Genomic DNA, 14,267 nt, shown 5'->3' on the forward strand with positions numbered 1-14,267 from the left:
GCAGAGACATGTCTATGTTACAGAAACATAGGAAAAAAAAACACCTGCCATCGCTTTTATGAGTGACTCACATGTGCTCTCACAAAAATACAATCCTGTGTCTGATTTTTGTGCTGTGAGTGGGAGAAACCCCAGAAGGCAAGCATAGCATCTACTTGCAATGTCAGCTGAAGAGTAACTATGGCTCTGTCTACAGGACTAGAGAGAACGAGTGGGCACAAGTGGTAAAAATTGACTCGGTTGAGGACGTGGTGATTGCATGGCCAACAGTACTGAGAATTAGAACAAGTGTTTGAGACCCTCCCCTTATTTCACTGAGACCATGGGCAAAGAGACCTGACTGTGGGCTGGAGCCTAGCAAGTCTATAATGTTTAGGAAGGTTTACCTGGTTTCTGTTCCTGTCTGGTTTGTACTGCCCGTACATTTATCAGTGTTCTTCTCCTACCTGGTATCGTATCCGTCAGAGCTGAAATGTGCTAGGACTTTCTCCTACCAAAGTGACCTGAGCAAATCTCCTCCTTCCATGGTCTTAAAAATCCTCTGAAGCGAAAGTCACAACAAGCATTTGGTGATGTCGTGAAAATAAAAGGCAAGTTTGGGGTTTATAGGAATTTTGTTTTCATTTAAATTTAGTTTAGAGACCATAAGTGTAACCTCTCGCATCTTTAGAGCTTTGTATATCCTTAGTAAAAGCTGAAAATGGTGATATTAAAACTATCCATTTATCTTTTTAGTTTTGAACAGGAAAAACGTTTTTTTGATAGACAGGTGGAGGGATAGATATGTGTTAGCTGAACAGGTAGATAAATGGACAGATTGGCGGATAAGAGATAGAGGATAGAATAGTAGTGGAGACTGACAGATCAACTTCAAAATTGTACAGCTTTCTTCTTTCTTCTTTAGATCAATATATTGGTTGATGTTTTTTTTTCATCCTGAGGAGAAAGGGATGTTTATAACTTCATACAACAGCACTTCAAAAGCTTCAGAGAAGAATAATAAAATCCATTGCTTTGTGTTGCAGAACTAAGGCGTCTGAATTGTTCAGATAAAGTTCAGATAAGCATCTGAATGTCAAGTGCATCTTCCAACCTGTTGCAATTCACCCGACTCGTCTGCGTGCCTGACGTGACGTGATGTGTGACTTGCTTTCAGCACTGAATAATTCCTTTGCACTGTGTTCTTCGTCTCCGACAAGTTATTTCTTCTCTCGGTTGTTCATACGAAGGATGCTTTGACATAAAGAATGCCTACAAATATCTAGAAAAAGAGCATAAATTATGCTGTAAATTCAAGACAGAACAGATTTTCATTAGCACAGCCTGTCTATACATAATCCCTTACACAATCAGAAGGGGTGTGTGATATATTTAACTATGTGAGTTGGTTCATTTTAATTAAAGTGAAGGTAGCCTTTTGATCTATGGAATAAACAATCTAACAATAGGAGAAATGCAATCTGTCCAGACATATTTGAGTTATTTCGCAGTAATTGGCTTGGCAGCAGCTTCAGTCACAGATTTCTGTTTCACAGATTGCCCCCAAATGAATAAAGGTTTGCTTTGAAATGTAATTAATATTGCGTTCAGCTGCAAGATATTCTCAGGTTGTCAAAGGAATTTGAAGGAGGTAGTTACCAAAAAAAAAAAAAGAAAGAAAGAAAGAAAAATGTAAGTGAAACTGAAAAGTTAATCCAGTCACATTAATGCGCACAAAGTAAACTGGACTGAAGAAAAATGCCCCTGGCATAAAGTAGATTTTATCCTCAGTCCAGTCTCATAGGATCGTTACATCTGTGCATTGCTGAATAATTTACGAGGTGTATGTTTATTGACAATGATTGCCGGGGTTGGGGATTTAGCTCAGTGGTAGAGCGCTTGCCTAGCAAGCGCAAGGCCCTGGGTTCGGTCCTCAGCTCCGAAAAAAAAAAAAAAAAAGACAAAATGACAATGATTGCCTTGTTTTATCATTTACATCGCTTGGCGATGTAAGTGCTGCTTTGTTTTTTGATGAAATGGGACTCACCTGAACCTGTGGAGTCAAGATTCCCAAATTCAGTGCCCATTGCCACAACCTGAGTCTTTTCTGTTCTAGTTCAATAATACATTCCTAGCCATTTTACTTGGTATTTTGTGACAGGGTGTCACTAATTTCTCAGGTTGGTTCTCTGTAACCAGATAGGCATTAAACTTAATCCCCCCCTTTTCCCTTTACTTCATAAGCAGCTGTGATTTTAGACCTGCTCAAGGAACCTTGGCTTTAGAAGCCATTCTTCCATTCTGATAATTATTACGTGGTGTCACAGACCTTTGGAGAAATGTAATTACATTTACATTTTAATTTTATGTATACATCCATGTGCACATACACGGGTATATGCACATATATGTATGCATGTACATGTGATGTACACACATACACACATGACAAGAATTGCAGTTGGGAGTCTCAGGACAAGTAGATAGAATCCATTCACTGACTTCTTCCACCATGACGTCCCAGAAACAGACCTTAAGCCCCAGGCTAAGAGAAAACCTTCACCAACTAAGCCATCTCAGCGTCTACATCTGTATATTAGCAGGTAACACAGACCAATAAAAGACCCTAGGGGAAAAAGAACATACATTAGTTGTCCCCACATTCTCAAAATATACTGACTATTTAATATCTGTGGCTCATAATATCTTGAAAACTTAGCGAGATTGCTCTTAATTATACATTAGTGAAAAAGCCAATATTTCTGTTTTCCATTACATTGGAGAGTTATAAATTTTTTAAAGCAAAAAATGTTCACCTCTATTAACTTTAAGAGTTGACTGTGGTATTTAGCAGACAGTTAGATAAATTGTTATTAACAAAAACATATAATATACTTTATTATAGAGTAAATGCAGTGGATTTATTTTGAATCTGGCCTACTGACATGGCAGACATTGTTGTGTTATAATCCTTAGAATAACTTTTTAATATTCTAACTCACAAATAAGTAAAGACAGTTCTTTTGTAGAAGAGAGTTTGTGCTGAAAAAAAATGTATCATTGTAACATTACACCTCTACCTTGTTTGTTCTGTACAATTAATCCTATCATTCAGTGACATTTATTGTTATTAGTATGTGACCTTCAATTAGCTCTAACCCATGATACCTGGGGAATTTTATAATCAACATAGAGACATTAGGGAAAGATATTTTTAAAGGGAAGCAGAGAGGCAAGACTGGAAATGTAGCTTCCTGACATCTCAAGTCTGCCTGGAAGACCCGCTTTAGAACAAGCTGTTATTTTCCACATGGGAGTGGCCTTGCTACAGTAAAATGCCAGCTCTCATCCATCATAATGTCAAGACTCATATTAAAATGTCTTCGGGGACCTAAGGGAGGGATGGGCAAAAGACATCAAATCAATTTTCAGGCAAGTGCTATGCTGTTCAAAAACTAAGCCCTCTGTGATAGTGTGGTGACTATATGGAAGGAGGTTAGAAATAAGGCCCATACATCAAAGTAGGAAGTAATTTAGAAGAAGGAAGCCTGTTTACCTTTTGTGTGACCTTGAGCATAGGGTTAGGGCACAACTGGGTTATCACTCTATACAGTCTTCCAGGCGAACCAAATCGACAGTGTGAAGAAATGAACACATGATGGACTCCTGACCTTGACAGCTCTGACATCATTCTTCCCTCTTGATCAGACAAGAAAGACCCAAGGTTATTTTGCATTGAAGTCAGTATCTAATCACAACAAAATCTGGTTGTGCATCATTATTTGGTGATCTTGTTAGCCCAGAACTAATCTCTGGCTGGGGATGTATTCTCCACAGAGGATATGAAGAAGACAGCCTTCCGAGGAGATATGGAATGTAGTCTTTCAATTGATAAAAATTCTTTATGAAAGAGTTCACTGTTTATTTTATGAGACAAAAGTGTCACAGTCTATATTATCAGTGATGTGGCTTGTATTTGTCAATGTTGTCTCTATTCAGAAAGAAGACTATCTACCAAGACCTTAGACATTAATAAATGAGCAATGCATATTAATATTTGTAGAAAAATGAAAATAGTCCCATATTTGTCACCTCGCACAAAGCTCGAGTCCTAGTGGATAAAAGACTGCAACATAAAACCAGATACCTTCAATCTAATAGAAGAGGAAGTGGGAAAGAGTCTTGAACACATTGGCACGGGGGAAATTTCCTAAATAGAACTCCAATGGCTCATGCACTAAGACCAAGAATTGATAAATGGAACATCATAAAACTGGAAAGCTTCTGTAAGGCAAAGGGCATAGTTAATATGACATATTGGCAACCTACAGATTGGGAAAACATCTTCACTAACCCCATATCTGATAGAGGGTTAATATCTAAAATATATAAAGAACTCAAGAAGCTAACCACTAAAAAATCAAACAACCAAATCAAAAAATGGGGTATAGAACTAAACTGAGAATTCACAACAGAGTAATCTCGAATGCCTGAAAAGCACCTAAAAAAATGTCCAGAATCCTTAGTGATCAGAGAAATGCAAATCAAAACAATCTTGAGATTCCAGAATCAGGATGGCTAAGACAAAAATCTCGGGTGACAGCAGATGCTGGCGAGGATGTGAAGAAAAATGTACACTCCTCCATTGTTGGTTGGATTGCAAACTGGTACAACCACTCTGGAAATCAATTTGGAGGTTCCTCAGAAAGTTGGAAATAGACCTACCTAAAGACCTAGCAATACCACTCTTGGGGATATACCCAAAAGATATCCCATCATGCCACAGAGACATGTATTCCACTAAGTTCATAGCATCCTTTTTTGCGATAGCCAGATGTTGGAAACAACCCAGATGTCCCACGACAGAAGAATGGGGACAGAAAAAGTGGTTCATTTATACAAAGGAATACTATTCAACTATTAAGAATGAGGACATACTCAGTTTTATAGGCAGGAGAATGAAACTAGAAAATATCATCCTCTAAGCTTGTACAACCACTGTAGAAATCAGTCTGGAAGTTCCTCAGAAATTGGACATAGTACTACATGAGGACCTAGCTATACCACACCTGGGCATATACCCAAAAGATGCTCTAATATAGAACAAAGACACATGTTCCTCTATGTTCATAGCAGTCATATTTATAATAGCTGGAAAGAATCGAGATGTCCTTCAACAGAGGAATGGATACAGAAAATGTGGAACATCTACATAATGGAGTACTACTCAGCTATTAAAAACAATGACTACATGAAAAATTCATAGGCAAATTGATGGAACTAGAAAATATCACCCTGAGTGAGGTAACCCAATCACAAAAAACACACATAGTATGCACTCACTGATAAGTGGATATTAGCCCAACAGCTCAGATTACCCAAGATACAATCCACAGACCACATGAAGCTTAAGAAGGATGAGCAAAGTGCAGATGTTTCGGTCCTCCTTAGAAAGGGGAACAAAATATCCACAGGAGGAGATACGGAGACAAAGTTTGGAGCAGAGACTGAAGGAATGGCTATTCAGAGCCTGTCCCACTTTGGGATCCATCTCATATGCATACAGCCACCAAACACAATATAGCTGATGCCAAGAAGTACACGCTGACAGGAACCTGATATAGCTGTCTCCTGAGAGGCTCTGCCAGAGCATGACAAATACAGAGACAAATGTTTGCAGCCAACCACAAAAATGAGAATGGGTTCCCCATTTATAGGAGTTAAAGAAAGGATTGAAGGAGCTGAAGGGGTTTGAAACCCCATAATAATAACAATACCAACCAACCAGAGCTCCCAGGGACTAAACCACCATCCAAAGACTACACATGGACAGACCCATGGCTCCAGCTGCATATGTAGAAGAGGATGGCTTTGTTGGATACCAAAGGGAAGAGAAACCCTTGTTCCTGCTAAGGCTGGAAACCCCCAGTGTTGGGGAATGTCAAGGCAAGGAGGCAGGAAGGAGTGGGTGGCTAGGTGTGGGGAAGGGGATAACATTTGAAATATAAATAAAAAAATACCCAATTAAAAAAATATCATCCTGAGTGAGATAACTCAGACCCAAAAGGACATGCATTGTATGTACTCACCAATAAGTGGATATTACCATCCCAAAAAAATAAAGACTACCCAAGATACAGTCCACAGAACTCAAAAAGTCCAACAAGCTGAGGGGCTCAAGTGAGGACCCTCAGTCCCATTTGGGAGGGAGAAGAAAGCAACCACAAGGGGGATGGAGGAAGGTATCTGGGAGGGAAAGAGGATGTCTGTATGTGGGGTGGGGAGACATGATCTAATACTGGGTAGGAGAAAAGGACTCCTGAGATCCAGCAGAAAGAATGGAAACAGGCAATCTGGGAGGTAGGAGGTTAGTAGGACCCTCCCGAATGTACCAGAGATCTGGGAGTTGAGAGACTCTCTGGATTTAAGCGAGGAAGGGGAACCCTAGAAGAAATACTTTACAGTGGGGAGACAGAACTTGTTGAGCCCACCTCTAGCAGAAACATGGGTCATCAAAGGAGGGAAGGGGTTGCTATCCCACAGTCAAAACTCTGAATCATAATTGTTCCTGTATGAAAGAACTGCAGAGATGGAAATGCAAAAGAGCCTGAAGAAAAGGAAGTCTAGCAACAGGCCCAAAGTGGAATCCAGCTCAAGGGGAGGTACCGAGGCCTGACACCATTATGGAGGCTATGGAGTGCTCACAAAAAGGGACCTCTCATGACTGCCCTCCAAAAATCTCAACAAGCAGCTGAAAGAGTCAGATGCAGATATGTGCACCCAACCAATGGACAGGAGCTGCTGACCCCTCTGGTTGAATTAAGGGAAAGCTGGAGGAAGCTGAGGAGGAGGGTGACTCTGTAGGAGGACCAGCAGTCTCAATTAACCTGAATCCCCAAGATCTCTCAGACAGTGGATCACCAACCAGGTAGCATATACCAGCTGAGATGAGGCCCCCACAACATATATACAGCAGAGGACTCCCGGGTCTGAGTTCAGTCAGAGAAGATGCACCTAACCCTCAAGAGACTGGATGCCCGAGGGTGTTTAGAGGTCTAGTAGGGTAGGGGCATCCCCGCGGAAATGGAGGGTGGGGAGGACGTATGTGATGTGGAACAGTCAGAGGGTGAACAGAGAGGGGAATAAAATCTGGAGTGTGTAAATAAATAAATAATTTTAAAAAGAAATGATTTGTAAGGATCACATAGGCAAAAATCTGTAGGATAGCTTTGCACTCATACAACTGGAATAAGGCTATCAGGATATGGGGTGACTTCCCAAACAGAATAAGAAATTTTTTCTCCATCTTTATTAAATTGGGTATTTCTTATTTACATCGGAATAAGAATTTAAAATGCATTTATTTGTGATGTTTATGTCTCCTCTTGAAAGACTTTTGTAGAATTCTATCAAAGCTACGTTACCCCTATTGGCTGTATAATATCAATAAGTCGATATACGTCTCAAATAATATACTTCATGTGGGCTGGTAAGATATTTTAATTAGGAAAAAACATGTTATACAAGCATAAAAGGCTCAGGACACATGGGGAAGGCCGGGCATATGGTCCACACTTGTAATCTCAGTGATGGGGGTTAAAGGAGTCAGGTGTGTCACTGAGGCTTATTGTACAAGCTGGCCTTGCTGAATATTTTGAGTTCTGGGTAAAAGCAAGAGATGCTGCCTCAAAAGACAAGACAACTGAGGAATGAATACTCAGGATAAACTCTGATTTCTACATTCAAGCACCTCTCAATCTATCAATCTATCAATCAATCAATCTATGTATCTATCTATCTATCTATCTATCTCACCCTCACCTTACTCTCTCTCTCTCTCTCTCTCTCTCTCTCTCTCTCTCTCTGTCTCTTTCTCTCCCAACTTTCGAAGGTGGTAATGGATAATTTTTACCACCTATTTTAAAGAAACAAAGCATTAAAGAGAAAATAAAAATGTACCTATCTTCAACTTCAGCAATCCTCAAAACATCAAACATTGAAAGGGAAATATATTTTCCTTCTCTGGTCACCAAAACAAATCATCCCATACTCTGAATGAATATGCTTTGAGACTATATTACTGGACCCGACGTCATATGCACTTTTGGAAGGAGTGCACATTAAGAAGCCAAAAGGCATGAGTGCTTTTGCCTGTGCAGCTCAGTTGGGAGAAGTGATAGCACTCAGCTGTACGGAGGAAACAACATTCCTGTGACCTGATTATGCTTTGCTCCCATTCATCCAATAATGAAGAATGATAGAGTCTGAAGGTTCTCAACCTTCCTAATGCTGGTGGCTGTGACCCCTTAATTAATTTCCTCATGTTGTGGTGACTCCCCAACCATAAAATTACTTTATTTCTATTTTATAACTGTGTTGTTGCTACTGTTATGAATCATAAAGTAAATATCTCATGTCTAAGATACCTGATGTCTGACCCTAGAGAGGTCTTCACCCACAGAGTGAGGACTGTTTAAGAGGTCAAGATCAATCAGCACCGGCCTGTAGATTTGAGTTGAGGTAAAGGCTTAGGTGAATTTTTTTAAAAAAATTAAATATTTATGATTTATCAAAATGAATGCTGCATGTAGCGTTAACATTAAAGCCATTTTGTGATGCTTAATTATTTATTCATTTGTGACTTGGTTTTTAATTGTAGTTGACTGATGCAATATAATTTCAGTATTGTGAGCGACATAATAGTTTTAGTCAGAATCTATTCCCTGTGTATATCTTAATTAGCAGCACAAAACACTGTGTTAACTAGGTATATGCTTAGTTATTGATTTATGAAGAAGAGGTATGGCAAAGAACAAAACTAATTTTGTAAAACCTTTGATAAACTTCATCTGAACAAATGGAAATGACTGAATTCAAAGACTCTACTACTGGTTGATTATTTGGTTAGAAAAGCAACTTATTTGAAACTTTCTATAGGCAGAAAGAAACATAGAGATTGTTTAAGTTGCCACGATCTTATATATTTACTTTGTGTCTTAGTTTTAAACAGTAAAGCAATTAGACAAGAGTCCTGACTGAATGTTTTGTTGGTGTTCCAAAAATGAGGAAACCTCAAGCTAGTACAAAATTCTGGCTCTGATCTGAAGGTTTATTGTAATTTTGTGTGTATATATACAGGTGTGTGTGTGTATGTATACGTGTGTGTGTGTGTGTGTGTGTGTGTGTGTGTGTGTGTGTGTGTGCTCAACACACATGCTCGAATACGTATGGGTGCATTTAGGAAGATTTCTATTGTACCCTGAGGCTGACTTTGTGTGTCTTCCTCAATTGATTCCCCATACTTGATATTTTGGGACAGGATCTCTCACTGAATTTGGAGCTTGCTGGTTTGACTTGGCTGGCTGTCAATCACTGAGTCCCTGGGATGCCTCTGTCTCAGCTTTCCCAGTGCTGGAAATGTAGATGCCTAACCCATGCCTGGTCTTTACACTGGCACAAGGCCTTCAACTCTGGTCCTCCTCCTTGTGCAACAAAGCACTGTACTGACAAAGTCATGTTGGCAGCCCCTATTTTCTTGTTTTTAGCTAAAAGATTGTATTACCCTATATTAATTTTGAGTCTTTCAATGCATAATATTATAACAGGTACTGGGGCTACTAATAAGAATCATGATTTTCTCTCAGTAGCTACAATAATTCACTAAAACAAACATTTTAGCTACCAGGCACTTTGAATATTTAAGCATTATGAGCAAGCAACTATTCCTCTCTCTTTCGTAAATTATGAAAGTAGAACTTGAAGTATTTAAAGAATCTTGGCAGTGTTTCAAAATGAAGGTGTGAGAAGTGGAAACCAAGTTTCTTTGAGTAGAGTGCCAGCTGGCCCACCTCTTAGGAAGCCAGTGTATGAGATAAACATAATAGAAAGAATGTGTTCATCATGCCATTGGGGCATCCTAGAAGACACATGGAAAATTATACTGAAAAATGTGTCACAAACGTTGAGTAAAGAGTCTACCACATTGTCACCAATAAGTATCATTGAGCAGTTTCAAGAATTCTACTTCTATTCTTTTTGCCTGCGATGAAATAGATTCCTAGCATTTAGGAAAATGTTTAATGGTTGAACTAATGTGTAAGGTATGTTTCATTACTACAAAAAAATGAGACAACTATAATTCCTGGCTCAAAAATTTGTATGTGTCTGTTTGTATGTCTGTGATGACACAGTCATACATATGTGCATATGGAGTCTGCTGTCAGTCTTCCTCAGGTGTTCTTTATCTTATTTTGTTTGTTGGCTGGCTGGCTTGCTTGCTTGCTTGCTTGTTTTAAGTGAGGCATGTCACTGAGATGTGGGATCGCATGGTTTGCTGCCTTGCCTGGGAGTCCTAGAAATCCTCTTGTGTCTCTCAGTAGCAGTGTGATTACATATGTGTGTCACCATGTCTAGTTTTTTACATAGTTACTAGGAATATGACTCATGTCCTCCTGCTTCAAGGTGAGTGTGGCTGAAGAATCTCTGCTGACCCGAGTACCGGAATCCCTTCACCCTTATCTAAAAGCTTGCAAAATATACCTACCTGTGTGAAGGCCTGCTGGCCCTTGCACAAGTCTAAACATGACTTTATCTGACAGGATGAACTAATGCTTCCTAGTGGCATCAGAATGTGATTAACGACTGATTCAATTCTCTGTTTACTATGAGTTTTATTGATTACTATTATGTAAGAAATAGAATCAGAAAATTCAACTGGGCCTTTCAACTAGGACTCAAACAAAAGGCAAAAAGTTAACAATTTCTCAAACTGTAAACTGATTCATACTTTGCCTTACTCTTTTTTTTATTATACCGAATTAACATTATTTAGGTAAAAATGTGCATTTTAACAATTGGGGTATATAAGAAACAGTCAGGGGTGAATGGGGAGGGGAACACCCTTATAGAAGAAGGGGAGGGGGAGGAGATAGGGGGCTTATGGACAGGAAACTGGGAAAGGGAATAACATATGAAATGTAAATAAAGAAATATATCCAATAAAAATATGTAAAAAAATTGAGGGAAAAAAAAAAGAAACCATAATTAAGCCAATCAGAAACCAGAGGAACTCGGCTTAGACTGCCTGACTTGGGTTTTGGCTTCACTGCTAGCTATGTATTCTTTGGCAATAGTAGAGTCACAACATGAATGTTTCTTTTCTACATTGCTAAAACAACAATAACTTTCTTCTCAGGGTCATTGCAAGAGTTAGATTAGATGATATAGAGAAGCCATTTACATCTGGTAATTAGAGTCAGATAACCACTTCCCATGAAATGGAAAGAAAACAAGTTATTGATTATAGAGAGGAAATTGAAGCTAAATGTCTTACTCTCCACTCATCTGATTATTCAATTTTAACATCCTGGCAAGTAGCAACAACATGGAGCCAAGCATCCATGTTACCTCAGTGGCATCACATAGGAGAATAAAAATTAACTGTGTTCTTTCTAAACTAAGATTTTCCTTCTTCAATCTATCTCCATTTATTTTTCTTGTTTCTTAGACTCTGTCTGAGCAACTCTTTCTTCCTATGGCTGTTTTATGTTCTCTCTGAAACCATCAATCCTGACTTCCTCTGATCACTTTTCTTGGTTTTCATTATCTCTTTTTCTTCACTATTGTTTGTTATACTTTAATAAATTTTTCACATACATCTTCTCTTTTCTGTATTCCTAAACCTTTTCGTTTTTGAAGCACTTAAAATGAAGTTACCTACATACAGGACTTTGGCTGTCTAGGTGAAGGAGTCATAAGTTTGTAATGTCAACTGTAAGCAGTGTCTACCTAGCCCTACAGTCTGAGTTGTTCTCTTCCTCAAGTAGAATGTTAGAACATAAGTGTAACAGGATATTAGGTTCAAATGGATACGTAGAACACTAAGTAAAGAAGAGACTGACATTGAGTTCTTTGAGTTTTTGACAATAAGTCCAATGGTGGGGAAGAATAATAGCCAGAGAAGAAGCAAGAATGTTGTAGAATATGTTGGAGACAGAGAAGGCTCTGCTATTCATCAATATTTTGATCCATGCAGAGACAAAGAGGAGTCAGATATTCTATAAACTATGTGGACTTAAGAGCTGAAGAGTTGACAGTTGTTCTCCAGTTGGGAAGCTTGGAAGCCCCAGCTTTTGCCCTACCATATAATATCCTGACTGTTACAAAGTTAATAATCAGGGCCTTAATACAGGAGACAGAAATGCCTTTATGATCAGCTGAAAACAGTCGAACACTTTTTGGAACTAAGAGAGACAAAATAAATCAGGAACGAAGGAAGAGGATACATGGAAGGACCAGGCAGCAGAGGGTTTGGGAGCCTTTGGAAGGAGAGCATTGCTGGGTGAGTTTTCCATGCAGTGGGCACAGGAATCTTGAGAATCTAAAAAACTGCACATATTGGCACTAGGTACCTAAGGTCTTAAGCTCATCTTTCTGCCTTTATAAAGTCAGAAGAGTAACATTTAGTTTCATTATTTGGCAAAGCAAAACATCTACAGGATTAAGCACTTAAATGCTAGCTATAATTTATAAGAATTATAAACCATAGTCTTAATTGATTAGAATTGGTCAGTGAACCAGTAAGCTACTACTTAGCTTTGGTGACAATTATTTTATACAAATCCATTATTTGGGACAAGGGAAGCATCCAGAGTATGACTTCAGGAAAACTGAAGCATTCTTGGGGCACTCACCTCTACGTCTACTCTCTTAAGGAAATAATTACATTATGAAAAAATGCATAGTGGCCACTCAGAGATCTGAATGACTGCTTGATACTAATAGAAAAATAAGAATTCAATCTTTTAGCACTTTTTTTCTGTATTATCTTCTTATTTTCAATAATATATAATGTTTTCAATAAATTGATGTTTTCAATGTTTGAGGGTCTTTTTCTTTCTTTCTGTAGATATGGGTCATTTTATATCAGGCTGCTGAGCTATAAAACAACCAAAAAGAATGTTGAAAAGAATTTAATTCAGGGTTGGGGATTTAGCTCAGTGGTAGAGCGCTTGCCTAGCAAGTGCAACGCCCTGGGTTTGGTCCCTAGCTCCAAAAAAAAAGAAAAAAAAGGAATTCAGTTCACTTTCTATGGAAGATATAACTTTAAACATATGAGAGTGAGAGTGATATGTTATTAAAATAAAAAGCAATACACGTGATATATATATATATTTATGGTTAGGTATATTCCTATCTGAATTTGGAATGTGCACGTGAATGCATGTTTCTGTGGCGGCTGGTGGATCCGCTGGAGCTGATGTCTCAGACAGTTGTGAGCAACATCATATGAGAGCTTGGAACCAAACCTGGATCCTCTGGATGAACATCGTGTTCTCTTAACTGCTGAGTTGTTACTTTTTCCAAAACTTGAAAATAGTCTTACTCTTGTTGGTACATAAATATTTTATATGCTGTTCTAAAACAAGAAGCCTCTGCTTTCTATTGTATACTTTATTGCAGTTTTAAGATAAAAATTTTCATTTAGATGTTAACATTTTGCCAATCGAGAGACACCGAAAATTCAATGCTAGGTTTATACCTTTATATCTTACAAATGTTTAAAAAAAGTATTTTATCTTAGCATCAAATTGCTGGTTGAAAGTATTCCAATGGAGTGGTAAAGTGTTCAAGTCTCCATTTTCATAATCTTGACATCTGTAAGTATGAGCCAAAGGTAGAAAACATAGATTCATGTTGTTTTTAAGAGTATTTTTCTTTAATATTAGCTACGTACCGAGAACAGTAATGATGTGTATTTAGGAGAATGTGTTTTAACATGGAGAATACAGCGATTTTTCTCACTGTACTGGAGGTCCCCTTTATAAGCAAGCTAATATCTTACAGTATATTATGCTGAAAATGTATAAATTCATGCAGATGCACACATCGAAAAACTCACACGAGATGCACACAGAGAAAACTCAGAGTCTCCTTCATATAGGAACTCCACTGACAGCCCTTAGCAGTGAGTGTGCTGTCACAAGGTGTGGTTATTTAGGCTTGGTTCGGAGGGAAGAGACACAAGTCTGTATTTACCTCTTGGTTTTTGAGTAAGAGCTGATCTTAAGAGCAAGCTTTATGTGTGGAAAATGACCATCCTGGGAAATCTCATTGGATACTGAACTCTGAGTTCATTATATTCCTCCCTCCCGGAGAACTGAATGTTCTCTTTGTTCTTTATTGCTTTATGGCTACACTGCCTTAAAGTGGCCAACTGTGGCCAGCTTTGACCCTCAGTTATCAGACAAGGGGACATTTTTCTTCTTCAAAGTTCTTTGATTGCACTG

This window comes from Rattus norvegicus, chromosome 17 (genome assembly GCF_036323735.1).
Source record: "Rattus norvegicus strain BN/NHsdMcwi chromosome 17, GRCr8, whole genome shotgun sequence".
Classification (NCBI taxonomy): Eukaryota; Metazoa; Chordata; class Mammalia; order Rodentia; family Muridae; genus Rattus; species Rattus norvegicus.